The following is a 21,935-nucleotide window of genomic DNA, read 5'->3' as shown; positions in this document are numbered from 1 at the left end:
CCCCTTCTATGAGATGGGGGGAAAGAATATATTTTATATAATCACTGGGACATTAAATATAATAGCATACATTAAATACCTGGAATAGGGCGTAATATAGTAAATAGTGTATGTTAGTTTCTTCCCTAGGCCCCATGTCTAGGCAATGTTTCTGTGTGGCAACCTGATCTATGCTCACTGCATTAGTGAGCTAATACTGCATTACAAATTCTTTCTAAATAATTAACATTACTCAGTTTCTCATGAAGATAAAGCTAAGTGGTTGTGCTGATCTTGGCTAGACTTGACTAATCTTACTTGGGCTTGATCATGCATTCAATGATGGTCAGCTGGGGGACATTAAGTTTAGAATGACCTTCGAAATGATGACTGGGTTTAATAACTATCTCTGTCCTATCCTTTCTACAATCTAGCCTGAAGACAGGGATTCAAGAGCAAGCCAAGCCCAGTTGTGAAATGAGCATGGAAAAAGAAGCATGTGTTTTTCAAGCTTGGATCACAATTGCTAATATCTCATTGGTCCCATAAAGTCCCAAGACTGAGCCCAGACTCCATGGCAAGGGACTGTAAAGCTATGGGACAAAAGTCATGAATGATCAGGGGCATAAGTACAATCCACCGAACACCCCTGCAAAACCTTACTTACAGAGCATTTTAATCATTCATGGTTTGATCTCTATATAATCTCATCATCTAATCATAATCTCTACAACTCATCAACTGATAGATGATAAGAGATTGATTTTAAGAGTTAAAAACTTTACATACTTCTAGGACCTACAGGAATAGGTTGTACAAGTCTCTCTGTCTAGTGTCCATTCTGAAGCCATTTTGCTCAGCCGGACTCACATTCAGGAAGCAAAGCAGGCTGTGGAAGAAATCTGTGATAGCACTCAGGAAGATAAATTGAGATCCATATCTATCTCTAGCTACCTCTAACCTTGGAATAGTGGGTCACTACACCAAGTAGTAGTTGTCTTAATCACAGGCTATAAACACTTTGGCCCAAAAATCAAACTGAAGAAGAGGCTCTAGGGGAGAGCTGGAGGAGGTGTTAGTCTTACTGCATTCCTGAGATGCCTGATGTTCTACATCAAACTTCAGAGTATAAAGGTCTACAGCTGCTGCTTTACTTCCATTATCCAAATCTCCTAAAATGACTTTTATGGCCAGTATTAATCTGGAACTCTACAGAGAGGAGAATTCGGGGGAATGTATGTCAGTTTAGTCTCCTCCACTGTTTTGTTAAGGTCTCTTTTTGCTTCCTATCACTTAATATTTGGTTATGTTGAACTTGTCTTTTCAAAGGTCTTTACTCTCAACCCTCCCTAGGATTTTTAGGTTGATAATTCACTGAACGTAGCAAAAATGATTAAAAAATCAAGTTAATGACAACATCTGAATATTTGACATTTTTAGCTGCTTTTCCTGTCTCCTAACTATGAATAAAATATCCCTGTGATTTCCACTTTTCTTCCAGATATAGAATATGTTTATAACACACTTTTCCAACTTCAATAATAAAAGATGTCTTATAAATGCAAAGATTCAGACTGAGAATTTAATTTCAAAAATAATGATCACAACTCTAACCAATGGGACAGATAAAGCAACCAAGTGTATTAGGGATTTGTTATCATTTAAAAGAAGAAATTACTGCAATGGCTGAATAATTAAGTTCCTTAATTAATGAAAAATTATAGTGAAGCTCTTTCACTTCAGTGTTAATTCCCACAATTCAATACATAGAATTTACTCTCAGTAGAGAAATGATGGACTTTCTAATCTCAAAGCACCTAATGATCTAATAGTATTACTGTTGTTTCTTATTAAATATTTTACTATAGCAATAGCCATGACTAACCAGATCAAAAAAAAGAATTCTATCTCTATGTATCTATCTATCTCTCTTAATAAAAGTTCTTGGCTTGAAGAAAGTCTAGTTTGAATTTTTACAGAGAATTCAAAGTCCTTATGATCCAGGTAAGTAATACTGAGAAAAGAGTTCAAATGGAATTGATAATGAAGATGTACTTTATGAGACGCTAATTCTAAAGGTAATATTTTATCTCTGGATAGTTAATATAGGTGTGATACAGGAGGGGAAAAAGGAATTTCTTCTTTATTTCCATTAAGATATATGCTTTGTAATGATGTAGCAGAATGAAATGTAGATGGCTATTTTTGTTTTGTTTATGTTTTAATTGTAAAAAACGTAACATAAAATTTGCCATGTTAACCATTTTTAAGTGTAAAATTCAGTGGTGTTAATTATTTTCACAATGTTGTACAACAGATCTCTAAAATGTTTTTGTTTTGTAAAACTAAAACTCGGTGCTGACTGAACAAGAGCTCTCTTCAGCCCCTGGTATACCATTCTATTTACTATTTCTAGGAGTTTGACCATTTTAGATGTCTGAAAGAAGTGGGTCACTTAGACAGTATGTATCTTTATGACTGGTTCTAACACATTTAATTTTCTCAAGTTTCATATTGTAGCATGTGGCAGATTTATTTTTAAAGCCAAATATTCCATTTTATGTATACACCACATTTCTTATTCATTCATCTGGTAATGGACATTTCGGTTATTTGCATATCTTAGCTATTGTGAGTAATCTTTCAGTGAGCATAGGAGGTGCTGATCATTCTTTGAGATCTTGACTTCAGTTTTTTTTTTTTTTTGATAAATATCCAGAAGTAAGATTATTAGATCCCATGTTAGTTTTATTTTTAATTTTTTGAGGGCCCCTATCCTGTATTCCATAACAACCACACCATCATTAACTACACCGTTTTACATTGCCTTCAACAATGCACAGGGACTGAAATTTCTTGGTCTTTGTCAATTTCTTGTTTTCTGATTGTTTTTTGTTTGTTTGTTTTGATAGTAGCCATCCTAATGGGATTAGGCATTATCTCGTGTGTGTGTGTGTGTTGTATTGAACTATAATTAACTTGTAGTCTTTTATTTCAGGTGTACAATATAATGATTGAACAATTCCATACATTTCTCATTATCCACTAGTATGAGTGTATTCTTAATCCCCTTTACCTTTTTCAATTATCTACCCACCCCACTCCTATCTGGAAAGCAGGTATCTCCTATCTGTATCTAAGAGTAGGGTACCTGGATGGCTCCGTTGGTTAAGCATGCAACTCTTGAATTTGGCTCAGGTCATGATCTTAGGGTCATGAGATCAAGCCCCACTTGGAGCTCCATGCTCAGCAAGGAGTCTGCTCTAGATTCTTTCTATCCCTCTTTCTCTACTCGTTCCCCCAACATGTGTACTCTCTCTCCTCTCTAAAAATAAACAACTTGGGGGGAAAAAAAAGAGTGGTGGTGGTGGTGCTTTTTGGTCTATGTTTTCTTTGTTCATTTGTTTCTTCAGTTCTACATATGAGGGAAGTCAATTTGTCTTCTCTGACTGACTGATTTCACTTAGCATTATGCCACCTAAATCCATCCATGTTGTTGGGAATGTAAGATTTCATTCATGTTTATAACTAGTAATCCAGTGTGTGTGTGTGTGTGTGTGTGTGAATCACATCTTCTTTATCCACTCATCTGTGGATGGACAATTGTTGCTTCCACATCATGGCTATTGTAAATAATGCTGCAATAAACATAGGAGATATATAGTATCTTTTCCTTTTTTTTTTTTTTTAAGTTTTTTTATTTATTTGACAGACAGAAAGCACAAGCTGGGGGAGTGGCAGGGAGAGAGAGAAGCAGGCTTCCCACTGAGCAGGGAGCCCAGTTTGGGCGTCTATCCCAGGACCCTGGGATCATGATCTGAGCTGAGGGCAGACAACAACTGAGCCACCTGGTGCCCCTCCTTTTTTTAAGACTTATTTGACAGAGAGGGATACTGGGTGGAGGGGCAGAGGAAGAGGCACAGAGTCCCAAGCAGACTGCACTGAGCAGAAAATCCATCCTGGGCTCAGTCTCACAACCTCAAGATCATGGCCCAAGCCACAACCGTGAGTCCAATGCTCAACCAACTGTGCCACCACAATGGCCCTACATAATATCTTTTCAAATTAGTATTTTTGAATTCTTGTTTTCATTTTCTTTGGGTAAATACATCATACACAAACATAAACTCAAGACAGATTAAAGAGGTAAATCTGACTGGGAACCATAAAATTGGTGGAAGAAAATAGAAGCAGTAATTTCTTTTACATTGACTGTAGAAACATTTTTCTAGGTATGTCTCCTCAGGCAAGGGAAACAAAAACAAAAGCAAACTATTGGAACTACACCAAAATAAAAAATTTCTGCACAGCAAAGAAAGCCAGCAACAAAACAACCTACTGAAAAGGAGAAGATTTTGCAAGTGATATATAAAGTAAGGGGTTAATATCCAAGATATGTAAGGAACTTCTATAACACAATACCAGAAAATAATCCAATTAAAAATGGGCGTGAATAGACATTTTTCCAAAGGGAGTATGCAGATGGCCAACAGACACATGAAAAGATGCTCAATATCCCTAATCATCAGGGAAATGCAAATTAAAACCACAATGAATCAGAATGGCTAAAATCAAAAAGACAGGAAATAACAAATGTTGGCAAGGATGTGAAAAAAGAACCCTAATGCACTGTTGGAGGGAATGCAAATTGATGCAGCCACTGTGAAGAACAGTATGGGGTGCCTCAAAAAAACTAAAAATAAAATTACCGTTGTGATTCTGATTTTAAGTTTTCTAGTAATTAGTAATATCATGAATCAATAATGAACTGCATAGCTTTTCATAAGCTTGTCAGTCATTGGTATATCCTCTGAAGAAATGTCTATTCAAGTACTATCTTCATTTCTAAATCAGGCTGGTTTTTTGAGTTGTAGGAGTTTTTGATATATTTTGGATGTTAATCATCAAATAAATGATTTGCAAATATTGCCTACTATTCCTTAGGTCGTTTTTTTAATCTTATCTCCTTTGATACTTAGAAGCTTTTACGTTGGATGTCATTGCCTTTGTCTATTTTTGCTTTTGTTGTCATCTGTGTTTTTGGTGTCACTTTTGAGAAATTGTTGCCTAATCCAGTGTCCTGAAGCTACCCCCATGTCTTCTTGTAAGACTTTTATAGTTTTAGCCCTTATGTTTAGGTCTTTAAACCATTTTGAGTTAAATTTGAATGTTGTAAAGTGCAGATTCAATTTAATTCTTGTGCATGTGGGTATCCATTTTCCCCACCACTTTTTGTTAAAGATCCAATCCTTTCACCATTGTATGGTCTTAGCAAACCTGTTGAAAACAATTTGCTCATCCATGGGAGGATTTATTCCTGACTATGCTGTTCTATTGTATCCAATAGGAATTGCATTGAATCTGTAGATAACTTTGAGTAGTACTGACAGTTTAACAATATTAAGTCTTCCAATCCCTGAACACAAGATGTTTTTCCATTTATATTTGTCTTTAATTTCTTGTAGCAATATTCTCTGTAGTTGTCAGAATGTACTTATTTTGCTTCTTACACTGCGTTTATTCCTGTTTTATTGTTTTTGATCCTATTACACATTTACACATGAAATTACTTCCTTTTTTGGATTGTTCATTATTAGTGTATAGGAATGAAATTAATTTTGTGTGTTGATTTTTATATCCTAAAAATTAGCTGAAACTCTATTGTAATTGTGTGTGTGTGCACACATGCACATGTAATCTTCAGGGTTTCCTACATTTAATATGTAAAAAGTAATTTTACTTATTCCTTTTTCCTTTGGATCCCTTTCATTTCTTTTTCTTGCTTAATTGCTCTGGCTCAGGCTTGTAGTACTATATCGAAAAGAAGTAGTAGCAGTGGATCTCCTTGCCTTGTTTCTGATTTAAGAGCAATATGGATGACTTCTCTTGAGAAAAGAATGTATTTAATTTAGACAATAACTTGACAAGCATATTCCTTGTCCATCATATTATTCTCTAGCAAAATGTTCTATGACCTTGTTTCATTGTCTTGAAAGTATCACTTAGTTGTTTGTCGTTGTTGTTGTTGTTTTTCAACACCTATATCTAATGTACCTTCTTCTTACAGGGCTTTTGAGACTTTTTTAAAAATTTTTTTTTTAAGCTTAAAATCATTCGTGGTGCTTTGCTTTTTTCCCTTGCTTTTCCTGGCTCATAAATACCCTTGTAAAACTGTTCTGTCTTTAGCACTCTTGATTATTTTTATATTTCAGGTTATGTAGTTTTGTGGTTTAATAAAGCATCCTGTGTACTTCCCTTGTTCCATATGAGCTCACCAGAGGGATACATTTGATAAATTTTGGTCTTCGCTAGTCTTTATTTTTTATTATTATTAAATGAATAATTTTCTGCAACTGTTGATATCATTGACTTTAGTCAGACCACTTCACAAAGTTGCTTTGGAAACAAAGTGTGGTTTGCTCTTTTTTGATTCATTGGAAAAAAAACATGTGTTCAGTGCTTATTTGTTTCATACTACAATCAGTATTATGGTAGAAATCAATGCAGATTCTCTAGGACAGTTTATAAAACATCCAAGCATTTCCAATCTTGTCCTCCTTTTGTCTGCCTCTACTATACAATATAATACTTTGACGGATTTCTGGCTCACATATATACCCAAATGATTTTAGACAAGGATGACTAGACCATACAACAGGGAAAGGACAGTCTCTTAAAAAAAAAAAAAAAAAAGGTGCTGGGAAAACTGGATATCCAGTTTTGATATGAAAAAGAATGAATTTAGCCGAGTGAATAATTTAGACATTTTGATTTTAAAAGGGAAAAAAAGAGGTACAGTTTGTACTGTCCTTCTTTCTTCATTGAATGAAATTGTGATGGTTGTATCTGTGCTTGTAAGCATAAGAAAAAGGCTAACAGAACTGAAAAATGTTGTCCCTGATATTATAAAGCTAAACAGTCTCTTACTTTCACATATATAATAAGACCCTCTCAAAAAAGAATTATTTAAGCCAGTTTAATCATGAGTACTATTACTTGCAGTTAATTGTTATCCTAAATGATACATATACATAGCCATAAACATTAAAATATCCAAAGTAGGTTGTATGTTACCGGTAAGAGTAAACAAGTTCAAGAGGTTAAAGTACGTGAGGCAGACATCAAAGAGTAGGTGGGGTTTGAATTGGCTTTGAAAGAAATAGAAGAACCCCAAAACACTGTGACTTAAAATAATTATTGTATTCCTTGTGAGTCCAAGTGTTATGTATTTGGACAGGGATCGGTAGGAATTGCTCAACTCTGTTCCATATGATATTCTCTGGCATGGCTTTCACTGGAGCCAGAGGACTGATCCAAGATGGCCCCATTCATATGTCTGGTGCCTCAACTGGGATGGCCCAAAAGGCTGGGCTGTCTGAGATGCCTGAGCACCTTTCTTCTTGAGTTCCCAAGTGGACTTAATTATATTTGGTGCTTTAGTTAGCTTGCATTTTGTATCTCTCTAATCTTCAGGATCTTTATCTCTAGTTAGCGGAAACTTCTTTACATGGCAACCATCATTTCAGAGGACAAAAATAGGAGCTTCAGAGTCATTCAAGTCCACAGAACCCAAGATCTAAGAATGTCATTTCTGTCACATTGTTTTTGGTCCAAGCAAGTCAAAGAGCAAGCTCAGACTCAAGGGAAGTAGGAAATGGGTGGGAGTAGTAGCAGAGTCACATTACAAAAAGAGCAAGCAAGAAGAAAGGTATAGTTGAAATAATTTTTAGAAATAATCTGTTATCATGACCTTATGTCTTGGTTTTAGGTCCTGAATTACTCTTGTTGTTTTGATGAAATTATTATGAGGCATCTTTACTCTCAAAAATACACCTATTTGGATGGTTATCTTAATTCTCAGATACTTTATAACTATGAATTTTCTTTATATTATACAAATATTACTAAGTAGTATAAAATATTTGAAAAGGTGGATTTAGGGGTTCATCAGAACTTACTATTTATGTGACTTAGGGAAGACAGAAAATCTTGTCAGTAGAAGTGGAAAAAATAGAAAAGGGAATACATATACCATGGTTGTAATAACCACTTTACAAAATAGAAGTATAGTGCCTCCTGGCATACAGCAGGAGGTCAGTCAAGTTGCCTTCATCTTATAAATCATAAAGCCTAAGAATCACAGTAATGTATAAATGAAAACAGACAATTTGATTTTAAAAATATTTTTATGAGCTCTGGAAAGCAAAAAATATTATCTTGATTAAACTGTGTTACAGAGTCCTTTCAGTTCAAGTAAGAGTGTGTGTATGTGTGTGTGTTTTGTAGGGCTTTATTTTTTATTCCATTCAAATTAGGTGCCTATGCTCAAGTCACACAGCCAGTATCTACTAAATAGACTCTTGCTTTCTTTGCACAGATTTTATTTTGCTACCTTTTACCATGTACTGCTTTCTGCTTTTGGGCCTATTGTTCATTACCAGTTCCTGACAATTCTTTCCAGCCTGTGGTCTGGCACTCTCTCCTGAGACCTAACGCTAATTATTAATCTTCTTCCATGCCCTTGACCCTTTTTCTAAGCATGATTCCAATCAGTGTTTCTGCTGACTAATCCATGTTCCTTTGGTTATGAAAATGGGTCTTTTGCACTCAGTGATTTAGAGGGCAAAGAGAAAGGAATCTATTTCCTGAGTTGTCCAGGAGCCCATATTTTAGTTGTAATAAATCTTAAACACATAGCATGAGACCATGGATAGTGTTTTTTAAGGAAAGAGATTATTATGATTTCTTTTCCTAATTCATAGTTACGAATCCGTAAAGAGTTTCTATCAAAATAGGTACAATATTTGAATAGTAGCTATTTAGGTACTTACTAAAATGATCAATAAATTCATTTTTTACAATAATGATGGTATTAAGTGAGCATTTCATATATCATTCTAATTACTTCAGATACTCTATTATTAATCCTCATAATTAGTCTATAATATATATGTTGTGATTTGAATTCTATTAGTAATGTTTTTGAGGTCTAAGAAGTATAACAACCTCTCTATATTTATTTGTTTAGTCAGGGATGGGCTTGAAATCTAGCTTTGCCAAACTGAAACCTGTGATGTTTTTCCCTGCTTTACTTACTGTTTTGGTTACCATTGTGAAGTAAGTGTACTTAATGAGGTAAAGAGATTTGATTTTATTTCATTTTCAAAAGATAGATGTTTATCACAGTCCTATCCTAAATTTGAAAGATGACTAAGATAGAGGTAAATGTGTTATGGCTGACATAAAATTGTAAGAAAAATCTGTGTTCTGTGTTCCTAGATGAAAGATTTGTTACCAGCATTTTTATCTCTAATTTCAGAATTATATTAGGAAAGTTGCTTATCCCTGTTGTCGAAAGCACTGAAAGGGAGCACATGACTTACTGGGTATTGGGACTGTTCATGTATGGAAAGACTAATGGGAAAACAGGATAGTGTCACAGAAAGAGCAAAGACTTCTGAATGAAATGTACTGGCTCTATCATGTACTTACTGAGTGATCGTAAAATTATTTAAACTCTCTGAACCTGTGTATACTTCTGTGTAAAACAGGGATAAGAACACCTATCTCTTAGTTTACATCTCAGCATTATTATAAGGGTTACTTGAGATAACAAATGTAAATTGCCTAAAACCATGTCTCACATACATTAGACACCAAGTCATGTTAGGTCTCTTTTCTCCTCCTACAGGAGGAATCCAGGCATTATGGAAGTTCAAGTTAAGAAGAATTGCTTATTAAACTGAAGTGTTAGTTTGTTAGGATTCATGTGGAAAGGAAGTGCATTTATTATCACCAAAGAGTGAAATCCGTCCAGGAACATAAGAAAATTTGCCTTGATGCTAAGATAACCAAATATTTGAGACTTTATAAGTTAGTCTAAAACTTTGATTGATTCAATAATCTGAAGTATTATGTCAAAGTATAGTTTGAAAACTAAGAATCACCTGGGAGTTTGTTTAAAAATAGGTTTATGGGTCCCAATCCTGTGTCTTAGAATATGCTGTGCTTTTACATCAGCCTGGCAAAGAGACTTTTGGATTATACTATTGGGTTTTAATTAAACTAGCTCTCCCAAAAATCAGATTCTGTGAAAGGGGTGCCTAGGTGGCTCAATTAAGCATCCAACTCTTGATTTCAGTCATGATCTCAGGGTCATGAGATTGAGCTCTGCTTTGGGGTCTGCACTGGATGTGGAACCTGTTTGAGATTCTCTCTTTCTCTCTTTCCCTCTCCCTCTGCACACACCAAGATTCTCTCTTTCCTTCTCCCTCTGCACACCTCACTCCCCTGGCTCACTTGCTCTCTTCCTCTCTAAAAAGAAAAAAGATTCTGCAAAAAAAAACCCTCCAATTGAAGATAAAAGAACAATACGGGATTGGGAGGGAGACAAACCATAAGTGACTTTTAATCTCACAAAACAAACTGAGGGTTGCTGGGGGGAGGGGGTTTGGGAAAAGGGGGTGGGGTTATGGACATTGGGGAGGGTATGTGCTTTGATGAGTGCTGTGAAGTGTGTAAACTTGGTGATTCACAGACCTGTACCCCTGGGGATAAAAATATATGTTAAAAAATAATAATAATAATAAATTTTTAAAAAAAGAACAATACAAGCACAAGTAAATAGAAGGAAAATGACAGCAATGGCACTTCTACTAGTACAGGAACTCTTTGAAGCCAAGTTAATGAATGAGAGTGTGTGTGTGTGTCTATTGGCTAATTAATCAGGAATGCCATAGTCAATCACTTTGTTCAATCACAGTGTTCCTACTACTTTCAGAGTAAAACATGTACAATAAATATATTAAAATCAAAAACATTTCTAAATACTGTTTATTTCAGGTTTCTCTAATTGGTTACATTTTCTATTATTTGCTCTTTTTATAATGGTATGTCAATAGAGTAGTAAATGTGTATAATTTAGAAGTAAAGATAAACATGAGCTATGTGATTAAAGTTGATTAGAGTGAAGGTACAGGAAGGACTAACAACAGAGAGCTAGGTTGTCATTACCTACTTTGGTACCAAAATAGTCATTTGTAGTGTTACAAATAATTTCTCTACAATGCTTAAAATGTGCAAATTGGAAATCCTAATATTCCAATCCTAATGTTACAAGACTCTCCATAGATGAATGCATCTTTTACCATGATACTAAGGAAGATAACCTTCCTCTTAATTACTGAACTAAAAATCAAACTATGTCTTCATTTACTTTTGAGAAAATTTACACTAATTCTATATTACAGCCACCAAATATACAGCATACTAAATAACTTCTAAATTAATTGTGTATTTATAACTTTTCATTGAGTAATTAGGACTAAAAGTAATTTTGCTCTTTGAAATGGAGAACTGGATTGTGATAGTTACAATATAACGTTTAATAACCATATTTTTAATACATTTCTATAAAGTGTGCAATGTTAACTCAAAAAAGCCTAATAGACTACTATTGGAAATTTTCCATTGAATTAACATTATGGACTTTTAACAAATGCCCTAATTAAGTAGAGTTTCTAATGGGAATATGGCCTAAATTAAAAACGGAAAAATGTTCAATATGCTTACTAATCCTCTGGGGGAAATTTGGAAGTCTTCTGCAGCCATACTTTTATGAAAGCATCAGTGTTTCTCTTGTCTATTTGAACCAAGTTTGTTGCCTTTTTTTATTGAGTATGCTCTACTTTTGCTTTTTCTTTTGAGTAAAGTACATAACTTTTGTAAATGATAGAGGTATGAAAAAAAAGATGTAAAAAAACAGATCTTAGAGAGGTAATGACAACAAAGTAAAATGTTTATTTTTTTCCAAACATGATATAACCTTTTTGCAAACAGCCAGTAGAACTTTAGCATTTTTATGTCTTGCATAATGCCCATCTTGAAATATGTAATGGAATATATAGTTATAAAAGTTTAAATTTTTACTTACCATATAGTAAATTAGTATGGTTGAAAGCTAATTCATATAGATGAAGAAAAATGGGCAATTCTATCATTTTTGTTTGATTCAGTGATGATTCAGCAAGCAACCAGTAGGGTGTTAAGAGGATGACAGGAATCAGGGAACTAACTGTATTATTTGAGGAATGGTGAGTGGAGAAAATGGGGTTGTTTAGCTTACAGAAGTAAGGAGTTATAAAGACTATGCAGTTACTTTCAAAAACTAGAAAAATTGTCATGTGGCAGGGAAGTAGTCTGTGTTGTTCCAGTAGGAAAGGTTTAATTGACATAAATTACAGGAAGACAAGGTTTAACATGGTATAGAGAAAAGCTTTCTCACAATTAGCACATAGCTGTGCTTTTCCACAACAGTGCAAGGGGCTTTGAGTGGGGCTTTACCTACATGAGTAGGGTCGAATTGTCCCTGAAATTTTGATATTTAAAGAGAGAAACAATGATCTTTCTGGGTTCAGACAGGATTTATAAACTCGGCAGGATGAGGGTTGGAAGGTTTGAATTGATAATTTAAGTCCTTTTTAGTGTTTTCTTTTACACTTATACATCATTGTACAATTTTTTTAAAGATTTTATTTATTTATTTGACAGAGATCATAATCAGGTGGAAAGGCAGGCAGAGAGAGAAGGGGAAGCAGGCTCCCTGCTGAGCACAGAGCCTGATGTGGGGCTCGATCCCAGGACCCTGAGACCATGACCTGGGCCAAAGGCAGAGGTTTAACCCACTGAGCCACCCAGGCATCCTTCGTTGTACAATTTTAATGAGGAAAGCAAATCGCAAGAGCAATTTTTTATTTAAGCTGAAGTACATAGTTCTACTGTAACTTCCTTTTGTCAGATTTTAATCAAATCTTCACTTCTGTGTATGTCAATCAGCTAGAGCATCAAAACTGAGGGTTTGGGAGGGGAGGGGAGTAGGGGGTTGGATGAGCCCAGTGGTGGGTATTAAGGAGGGCACGTATTGCATGGAGAACTGGGTGTGGTGCCTAAACAATGAATTATGAATCACTGAAAAAAAAATTAAAAAAAAAGAACATCATTATTGTAGTTGACGAATTTGGGTATAAAAAACAGAGGCTCACCTCAAGAAATGCAAATTTATTGGGGCGCCTGGGTGGCTCCGTGGGTTAAAGCCTCTGCCTTCAGCTCAGGTCATAATTTCAGGGTCCTGGGATTGAGCCCCACATCAGGCTCTCTGCTCAGCAGGAGAGCCTGCTTCCTCCCCTCTCTCTGCCTGCCTCTCTGCCTGCTTGTGATCTCTGTCAAATGAATTAAAAATAAAAAATCTTTAAAAAATAAGAAATGCAAATTTATTGAAGAAAACACAGAAATCTTTTTATGTAGGAATCCCTCATAAAAACCTAAAACCTGCTCCATATTTTCAAGGATCTGAGCTGTTCAGAATCTGTTAGGAGAAAGATGTTCTCATAGTCCAGTTATTGGATAACTTTTCCATTCCAGACTTTCTGATCTTTGGTCTGTGCTTACTATGAAGCCTTAGCTAATGTGTCTGACTCACCTTCCTTCTGTGTCTGACTCAGCTTACTATGAAGCCTCAGCTAATGTGTCTGACTCACCTTCCTTTTAGCTATTTTACATTATTCTTCTCAACTTCAGAATCATCCAGACATGGAATCTAAGTTGGACACCACTACACCTTTGACCAGAGCTTTTCCATCAGAACATTTCATTGAGAACTGGCTAATGCAGCTTTAAAATAGGACCCTTTTCCCTGTCTTCATTCACAACTCATCCTTAAATACAGAATTTCTAGATTATCCTCTGTATGTAGAATAAAGACATGAGAGTTTACCATTCTCATATCCATGTAGTAATGCATGGGACCAAACCACCAGGTCTGCAGAGACCTATCTTTGATAACCAGCAAATAGAACTAAACAAATAAGGCCAGTAAAAATATTAGAGAACAAGAGAAAAAAGCACCAGCCTAAAAAATTATAAAGACATTTGAATGCAAAACTGAACTTTGAAAACAATGTATTATAGGAAATAGAAGATTTATTTGGAAATCTGTATGAAGCTCTAACCAGAAAGCAGAAGGCATGAAGGCTAAAGCAAAGCATAAATAAGCATAAGAAAGGCAGACACAGAGATGAAAATGTTGACAATAGAATGAAAAAAAAAATATGATGCATAAGTTGAAAAAAAAAGTAGAGTAGCAAATTTTGAATGTGTATTGGAGGTTATAATAATAAGTAACTACAATTTTTAACTCATAGACAAAATTCAGGTGGAATTTCTTACAGTATTTGATGATCACTTAAAGAGCAGGGCTATCTCCAAAAAGACTAAGCTAATTACACAGTATAAACATAAGTTGGAGAAGTTGTATTCATTGTGCCATAAAATGGACAAACAATGGCTTCTCTTCATAAAACTAACTGCATTCAGCAGTTATTAGACAGTTTTCTTACCAAGGAATGCAAATGTTGGTTTTATACCTGTGTCCAGTTTCTTGATCTGTAAAGACCTTTGTTAAGATGTATATGAGTGTATAAAGTACTTGGAAATGCCTAATACAAAGTAGGTATTCAGGACATAATGTAAATTATACTAGAATCTAAGTGACTTTCAGATATCTCACTGGCAGATGTTATCAGTAAGACTTCTTAAATATTCTTTCACCAATGGACTCTTTTGTTGCTTAAACATAAATTAATGTATGCAGTACAAGATCAAATGTATTATAAAGATACAGAATGCAAAAAAAAATGACAATATATATCAAAATATTGAGACTGATTATGTGTGTGGGATTCTGGGAGATTTTTTTTCATTATTTTCTTAATGTTTTAAAGTAAAGCATACTACAAATTAACCCTCAGAAATTATTTAATTCTTACAGTTATCAATATGTTCATGCTAATTAATTCACTAATACTGTAAAAATTATTCTGTAGCAAAAAAACTACAGAGAAATCTCTAATATAATCCTGAAGTGAGACTATGGGAATGTTTTTTTCTACCATTTCACCAGGTAATCTCCTGATAGAATATCATTTCTTTTTTAAGATTTTATTTATTTATTTATTTAGAGGTAGGAAGGGAGGGATAGAGGGAGGAAGAGAGAGAATGAACATGTGCCATAGTTGGGGGAGGAGTAGAGGGAGAGGGACAGGCCAACTCCACCCTAGGTACTGAGTCTTTCACTGTGCTGATCTTAGGACTCTGAGATCATGACCTGACCTGAAATCAAGAGACAGTTACTTATGGGCTGAGCCACACAGGCGCTGCAATAAGATGTCATATTTTTAAATGAAAAAAAGAAAAAAGTTGTACTATGTAGGAATTGGAAATATCTCTTCCATTTAATCATCCCTGTTTCTTTAACTCAAAATTCTCTGCTCTTCTTCTGAACTTATATAATGTTCTCTAATTTAGGTGGTTACTCATAGTTATCTGTCCTATGTTAAATTATTTGTATAACTTCCTGATCTTTTTTTTTTTTTCTTTTAAGATTTTATTTATTTATTTGACAGAGAGAAATTACAAGTACACTGAGAGGCAGGCAGAGAGAGAGAGAGAGAAGGAAGCAGGCTCCCTGCTGAGCAGAGAGCCCGATGCGGGACTCGATCCCAGGACCCTGAGATCATGACCTGAGCCGAAGGCAGCAGCCCAACCCACTGAGCCACCCAGGCGCCCCACTTCCTGATCTTTTTGTATTGGAATATAATTTAATTGGTTTATATATAATCCCACATAATGCTTAATTTGAAATGGCATAACTATGACAGATTCTACATATTTTGATTATACTGAAAATCTTGTGACATTTATGTTAGCTGGACATAAATGTCCTATTATTTCTAATCTGATGGAAGTATTCTTGAAAATGTCCATTTCTTCACAGATGTAGGAATCTGAATAAAGTTACGGCATGGTAGGAAATGACCCCTCTCTTATATATAAAATGCTGGGCAATACAAAATATCTGTGGAATGAAGGTAAATACGGAGTTAGGAATAAGGAGACCTGTGTTCTGATTTTGGTTTTACCACTGAAAAACTTAGACTTCTGAAGCACTCATTTTCACTTTTGGGAAATTAAAGGTTTTGGATTGGACCAGTGATGTTTTAACCTTTCCATATCAAGTAACAGTATATTTTCTTCTCTGGTTCCTCTGACTCCATGTTGATGTTTTAGTAGTGTATTACTTAGTATTTAAAATACATTTCATTGTGTGAGTATACCAAATATGTACCTCCATTTCACCTGTTAATGGGTATTTATGTTGTTTCTAGTTTGGAGCTATTACAGATGAAGCTACTGAAAACATTTGTCTATCAGTCATGGTAGGTTCCTGTTTTGATTCTTTTGGGTAGATACCTATAAGTTGGATGACTGGGATATTTGATAGATATTTGTTTAATTTAATGGGAAACTGGAAAGTTGTTTTCCAAAGTAGCTGTACCCTTTATACCATATACACAGTGTATGGAATGACAGGTTCTTCACAGTCTCACCAAACCTGTGATGGTCAACCTACTTAATTTTAGCCATTCTAGCAGGCATATGGTAATATTTCATTTTAGTGTTAATATGTATTTCCATAATAAATCTTTTGAGCATCTTTTCATGAGCATTTTTACCATTTATGTATCTTATTTGTTGAAGTGTCTTCTCAAATCTTTTGCCAATTAGAAGTTGGTTTTCTTGGGGTGCCTGGGTGGCTCAGTGGGTTAAAGCCTCTGCCTTCGGCTCTGGTCATGATCCCAGGGTTCTGGGATCGAACCCCACATCGGGCTCTCTGCTCAGTAGGGAGCCTGCTTCCTTCCTTCTCTCTCTCTGCCTGCCTCTCTGCCTACTTGTGATCTCTCTCTGTCAAATAAATAAATAAAATCTTTAGAAAAAAAAAAGTAGGTTTTCTTGTTACTGAGTTTTGAGGTATTTTAGATATTCTAATATGTGTCCTTTATTAGATACAGGGTTTGTAAAGATTTTTTTCTATCTTTCTGTGGATTGTCTTGCCATTCTTTCATAGAGAAGATTTTACTTTCTATGAAGTCCAACTTAGCATTTTTTTCTTCTGTGGATTGTATTATACCTAATGTCGCAAAGATTCTATTGTATATTTTATTGAAATTTTATTCTAATTGAAAATTTATTTGTTTCTCCTTGCAGTTCTGTCAGGTTTTGCTTAATGAATTTTGAAGCTCTTTTACTAGAAAAATAAACATTTGAGGCAAGTTTATTAAGTTCTGTCAGGTTTTGCTTAATGAATTTTGAAACTCTTTTACTAGAAAAATAAACATTTGAGGCAGGTATATTAAGTTATGCCTTTAAAAAATAAAATATGATCTCTGTCTTTTAGTTGGAGTTTTAAATCTCTTACATTTAATATGGTTATATGGTGAAGATTAATCTGCTATCTTACAATTTGTATTATATTTTTCCTATCTGTCCTTTGCTCCCTCTTTTCTCTTTTTCTGCTCCCTTTAAGTTGTGTATCTATATAATTTGGGGTCTTTTTTATTTTTAAGTAATCTCTACACCTAACATGGGGCTCAAACTCACAACCCCAAGATCAAGAGTCACATTTTCCACCAACTGAGCCAGCCAGGTGCCCCTGCTGTTTATATAATTTTCATTATTCCTTTGTATTTCTACTCATGGTCTTCTAACTGCCTATTTTATTATTACTGATATAGGGTTTTAGTGAATATATATAAGTTCATGTAGTCTACCTTGAAAACACTTCATACCAGTTCATGTATAATACATGAGCTTTAGAACTGTTTACTTTCCCTCCTCTGGGCCTTGGTGTTATTATGTATTTTGAACATCTACATATCTATATTGTTTTCTGTTGTTTAAATAGTCTGTTATCCTTCAAAGAGATTAAAATAAAAAGAAAAATCTTATATATTGCCAAAACAGTTACTATTTTCAGAACTCTTTATTCTTTCACTAGATCCATATTTTCACTGGGTATTATTTTCCTTTCACGTTAATGGCTTCTTTTAACAATTTCTTTGATCTGTCAGTGATGAATTCTTTGAACTTTTATATTTCTTAAAAAATGATATTTCACCTTCATTTTGAAAAACACTTGTTGGGTATACACTTGAAGGTTGTAGAGACATTTCTTTCAGGGTTTTAAAGATGTTGCTTCATTTGCATTGCTTCTCTTGAGAAAATTGTCAATGCTCAATGAACTTATTGAATCTGTGGGCTTCCATTTCTCATAAATTTGGAAAATTTTAGCAATTGTTTCTAAAAATAATTTCTGTGCCTCACTTCTATTCTGTTCTTCAAGGACTACAACAATTACACATGTATTAGACTAATTTGTTTCATAGCTCTCTAGTACTGTTTTCATTTTGTTCTGTCTTTACCTCTGTATTTTTATTAGTTACAATTACTGTATTTTAAAATATACTATATTTTCTAATGTCTGATCTATTATTAATCTCATCCAGTGTATTTTTCATCTATGGCATTTTATTTTCTATCCCTAGAAGTTCAATGTGAAGTTCATTTGGAAGTTCATCTCTCTATAAAATGCCTGTCGTTTCCTCAGCTCTTTTGAATTAAGAACACAATTAAAATAATATCTTTTCAACTTCTTTGTTTACAAAGTCTACAATAATTTGTTTTCAATCTGAGATTTTTATCTCCTCATTGTATTTTTTTGCATCCTTGTGCATTTGATAATTTTCAGTATAACACCAGAAATTATAAACTTTAGATTTGGGGGAGATGGATATTTTTGTATTCATGTAAATATTCCATAGTTTTGTTCCAAGATGAGGTTAAGTTACTTGGAAACCATTTGATCCTTTCAGTTATCCCTTTTAAGAGTTGTTAGTACTAGCACAGCATTAGTCTGGAGATAATTATTCCCCACTGAGACAAAACCCTTTAGCATCCTTTACCCAATACCAAGCAAATTATAGTTTTCCAGTCTGGCTTCAAAGAGCTAGCACCATTCCTGATCTGGTGTAGACTCTCAGCTCTCCCCTCAAATGACTTTGGGTAATCCTTTCCCTGGCCCAAGATAAGTTTCTCACACACAAACCCTCATAAATACTCTAAAGAATACATAAGGAAAAGCCTCTGCAATCTCGTGTTCTCTCAATATCAAAGATTGGTAAAGGGTCAGATAGAAATATTTTGGGCTTTGTAAGCAACATACAAACTCTGTCACATACTTTTCTTCATATTTTTCAAATATAAAGAAATGGGAAGACCATTCTTAGTACATGGGATTTAGGAAAACAGGCTGTGGTCTGGTTTTGAAACCTAAGCTATAGTTGGATAATCTTTGACCCCTCAGCTTTCTCCTATCTGTTACTCTGTTCTACACACAGAACTACCTTAATTTCCCTGGACTCAACTTCTTGAGCTCAATGGAGGAGTCTACCAGGCACCACCTGGTCTCACCTTTCTCCTGTGTCTTGGTCAGAGTCACAAGGCAGTAAGTGGGGCTGTTGTTGAGTTCTCACTTATTTCTTATCTCTTAGGCACTTCTGTTCTGAGTTGCCTGATATCCACGGTTTTAGAAACCATCAGTTCGTATATTTTTATCCAGTTTTTCAGTTGTTTGATAGAGTAAATCTCGTCCCTATTACTCCATCTTTACTAGAAGTGAAGATCAAGCATAAACATTTTATATTTCCTTCAGTTTATTCTTCTTAATGGTTTTTCTATAAATGGCTGTCAATAATCAAAATCCGGAAAGATTTAAGTGCTTCTAAAGGTCCCTTTTAAGTTAACTTGATCAAAGTGCAAGCATAGTCCAGGAAGAGCAAATCCATTTGTCTTTTCTATTTCTTATGTTTGGGTTTTTAGTTTTATTTTTCCCCTCACTCTTTATCTTTCTGTTTGAGTTTCTGAGATTTTCACTTGATGGTTACATTCATTAATTTGTCTTTGCCAGGACATTGTCAGTTCTACTCTTATAAGTATTTTAGCTAACTGGGATATCAAATGTTAGAAACAGAAAACAATGTACTATAAAATACAGAAGGAAAAGAAAAGAGAAAGGGAGAGGAAGAGAAGGAATAAAGAAACACAATTTTCTCTCAATCCTTGGCAGTGTTATTTTATTGACTTCTTGAAACCTATGTAGCTACTGAGAACTCACACATTGTTCTGATTCTTATCCTTCTAGGTGATTACTGTTAAAAGTACAAAAATTACTTTTTACTTTATCTAGATGTTCTTAAATATTACTACACTGTTTCTAGTTGTGTTGTTTTTATTCACTTAACACTTGTAATGCTTTAATAATATCCGAAGACTCCTGCCTTCCCTCATGTCTGGGAAATTTTATTACTATTTGTTTAAATATGAGCTATTCTTCCTTCAGTTTACCCCATCTAAAACTCCTCCTCAACAGATGACAGAAAATTCAGGTTCATCCTCCCATTTCTCTTAATGCTTCCTTTTGGTCTTCCATCTCTTTGCCCCTCTGTCCTTCACATTAACATAACTTCTTGATGTGCTCCTCCAGCTAATGAATTTGCTTTTTTTTTTTTTTTTTTTTTTGCATAGTATGCTATCTAGCACATTTAGTGATGTGTTTAAAATTTCTGTTTTTCTATCCTTAAAATAATGGCCTATGTTTGTTTCCTGCAAATGATACTTCTCTGCCTTCTAAGTATATAAATTATACTCATTTTATTACCAGCTAAATTTTGAGTTTGTTTTCTCCATCATGATTTTGGCATTTATTCATATGTGCTTATTTATGACCATGTACTCATCTTTAATGGGTATTTCCTATTAAATTATCTGTTGTAGATAAGCACCTTGCTTGGAGGAAGAGGAAGGAAGTTTTTCCGTAGCTTGTACTGGGACTTGGTTTGGAGAATGAAATTTATAGATAAGAGAGATACTCAGACACCTATTCTTTCTGGTATGGCTGCTCCAGAATACTGTCAAAATCACACACATTGTTTTTCACTTGAGAAGAGTGAGGCTCATTGTTGCTCTAGCTAAGAGGAAGCAGGAAGATTAAAACAGGGTAAACTTCTTTGCTGAAATTTCAGTAGGTTTTTTTTCCTTCTTCTCCGTAAAATTATATTGTTATATGACTTCTGGGCCTTGCCTGTTTCTAGCATTCACTACTTTGGGGCATGGAGCACCCTCAGTGTCATTGCTTCATACATTTTAAAATTTATTCTCTTTCTTTACCCTATTTCATCTGTTTTGTGCTTTTAGGGGTTCCCAGAGCTTCTGGCTTGCTGCTCATTCATAAACATTGTTATGTATGGGAGTATATATATTTTAATTAATCTTCTTTCACTGTAGACAATTCTGTATAAAAATAAAAGACAGGCATATGATTAGTGCACCATCTTGGATCAGAAGTGAATTTTGTTATTCTCAGATTTCCAAACTTCATTTTAATCTTCCATTGTGAATCCAATGGGAGTTATTCTATAATTGCTTCATCTATCAGTAGCCCTGAAATTGTGGAGCATCTGGATAATGTAGGAATATATCAACAATTCTGCAAATTCAGGCTCTGAGAACCATTTACTATCAATGATTGGTTTAGAAGATAAGAATATTAAAATATTACCTTAACCATTAGATTTTTTTTTTCTTATCTGTTATACAGTTGCAATTCAAATAAGGGATTGGATCAGATTGGTTTTAGGCACAATAAATTTATTATTACTGTATAATTAAAAGCTCACTAATCCCTCTCTTGTTTATAGCTGCACTGCTGGTTCACTAAATTTAACATGGAATGCCCAGTAGAGCAATCACCAGGCCACAAAATATGAAAGGGCACTTACTGACAGAAGTGGGACAGCACACTTAAGAATCTCTGAGGACATTACATTGGCTCCAATGGACAAGTGTTTACTTAGCAGTTCTAACTCCTTTTACTCTTCATTGATTGTGATAATACCTAGTAGTTTATTTTTTCTACATTCTAAAATAAAACAAAAAATATATACATGTAAGGAAATTAAGTACCAAGAAAGGTAGTTCTCTACATTACATTACAATTGTTTTTAAGA

This window comes from Mustela nivalis, assembly GCF_964662115.1.
Source record: "Mustela nivalis genome assembly, chromosome: 8".
Classification (NCBI taxonomy): Eukaryota; Metazoa; Chordata; class Mammalia; order Carnivora; family Mustelidae; genus Mustela; species Mustela nivalis.
The sequence above is the reverse complement of the archived record's forward strand: the minus strand, read 5'-3'. Positions refer to the sequence as shown.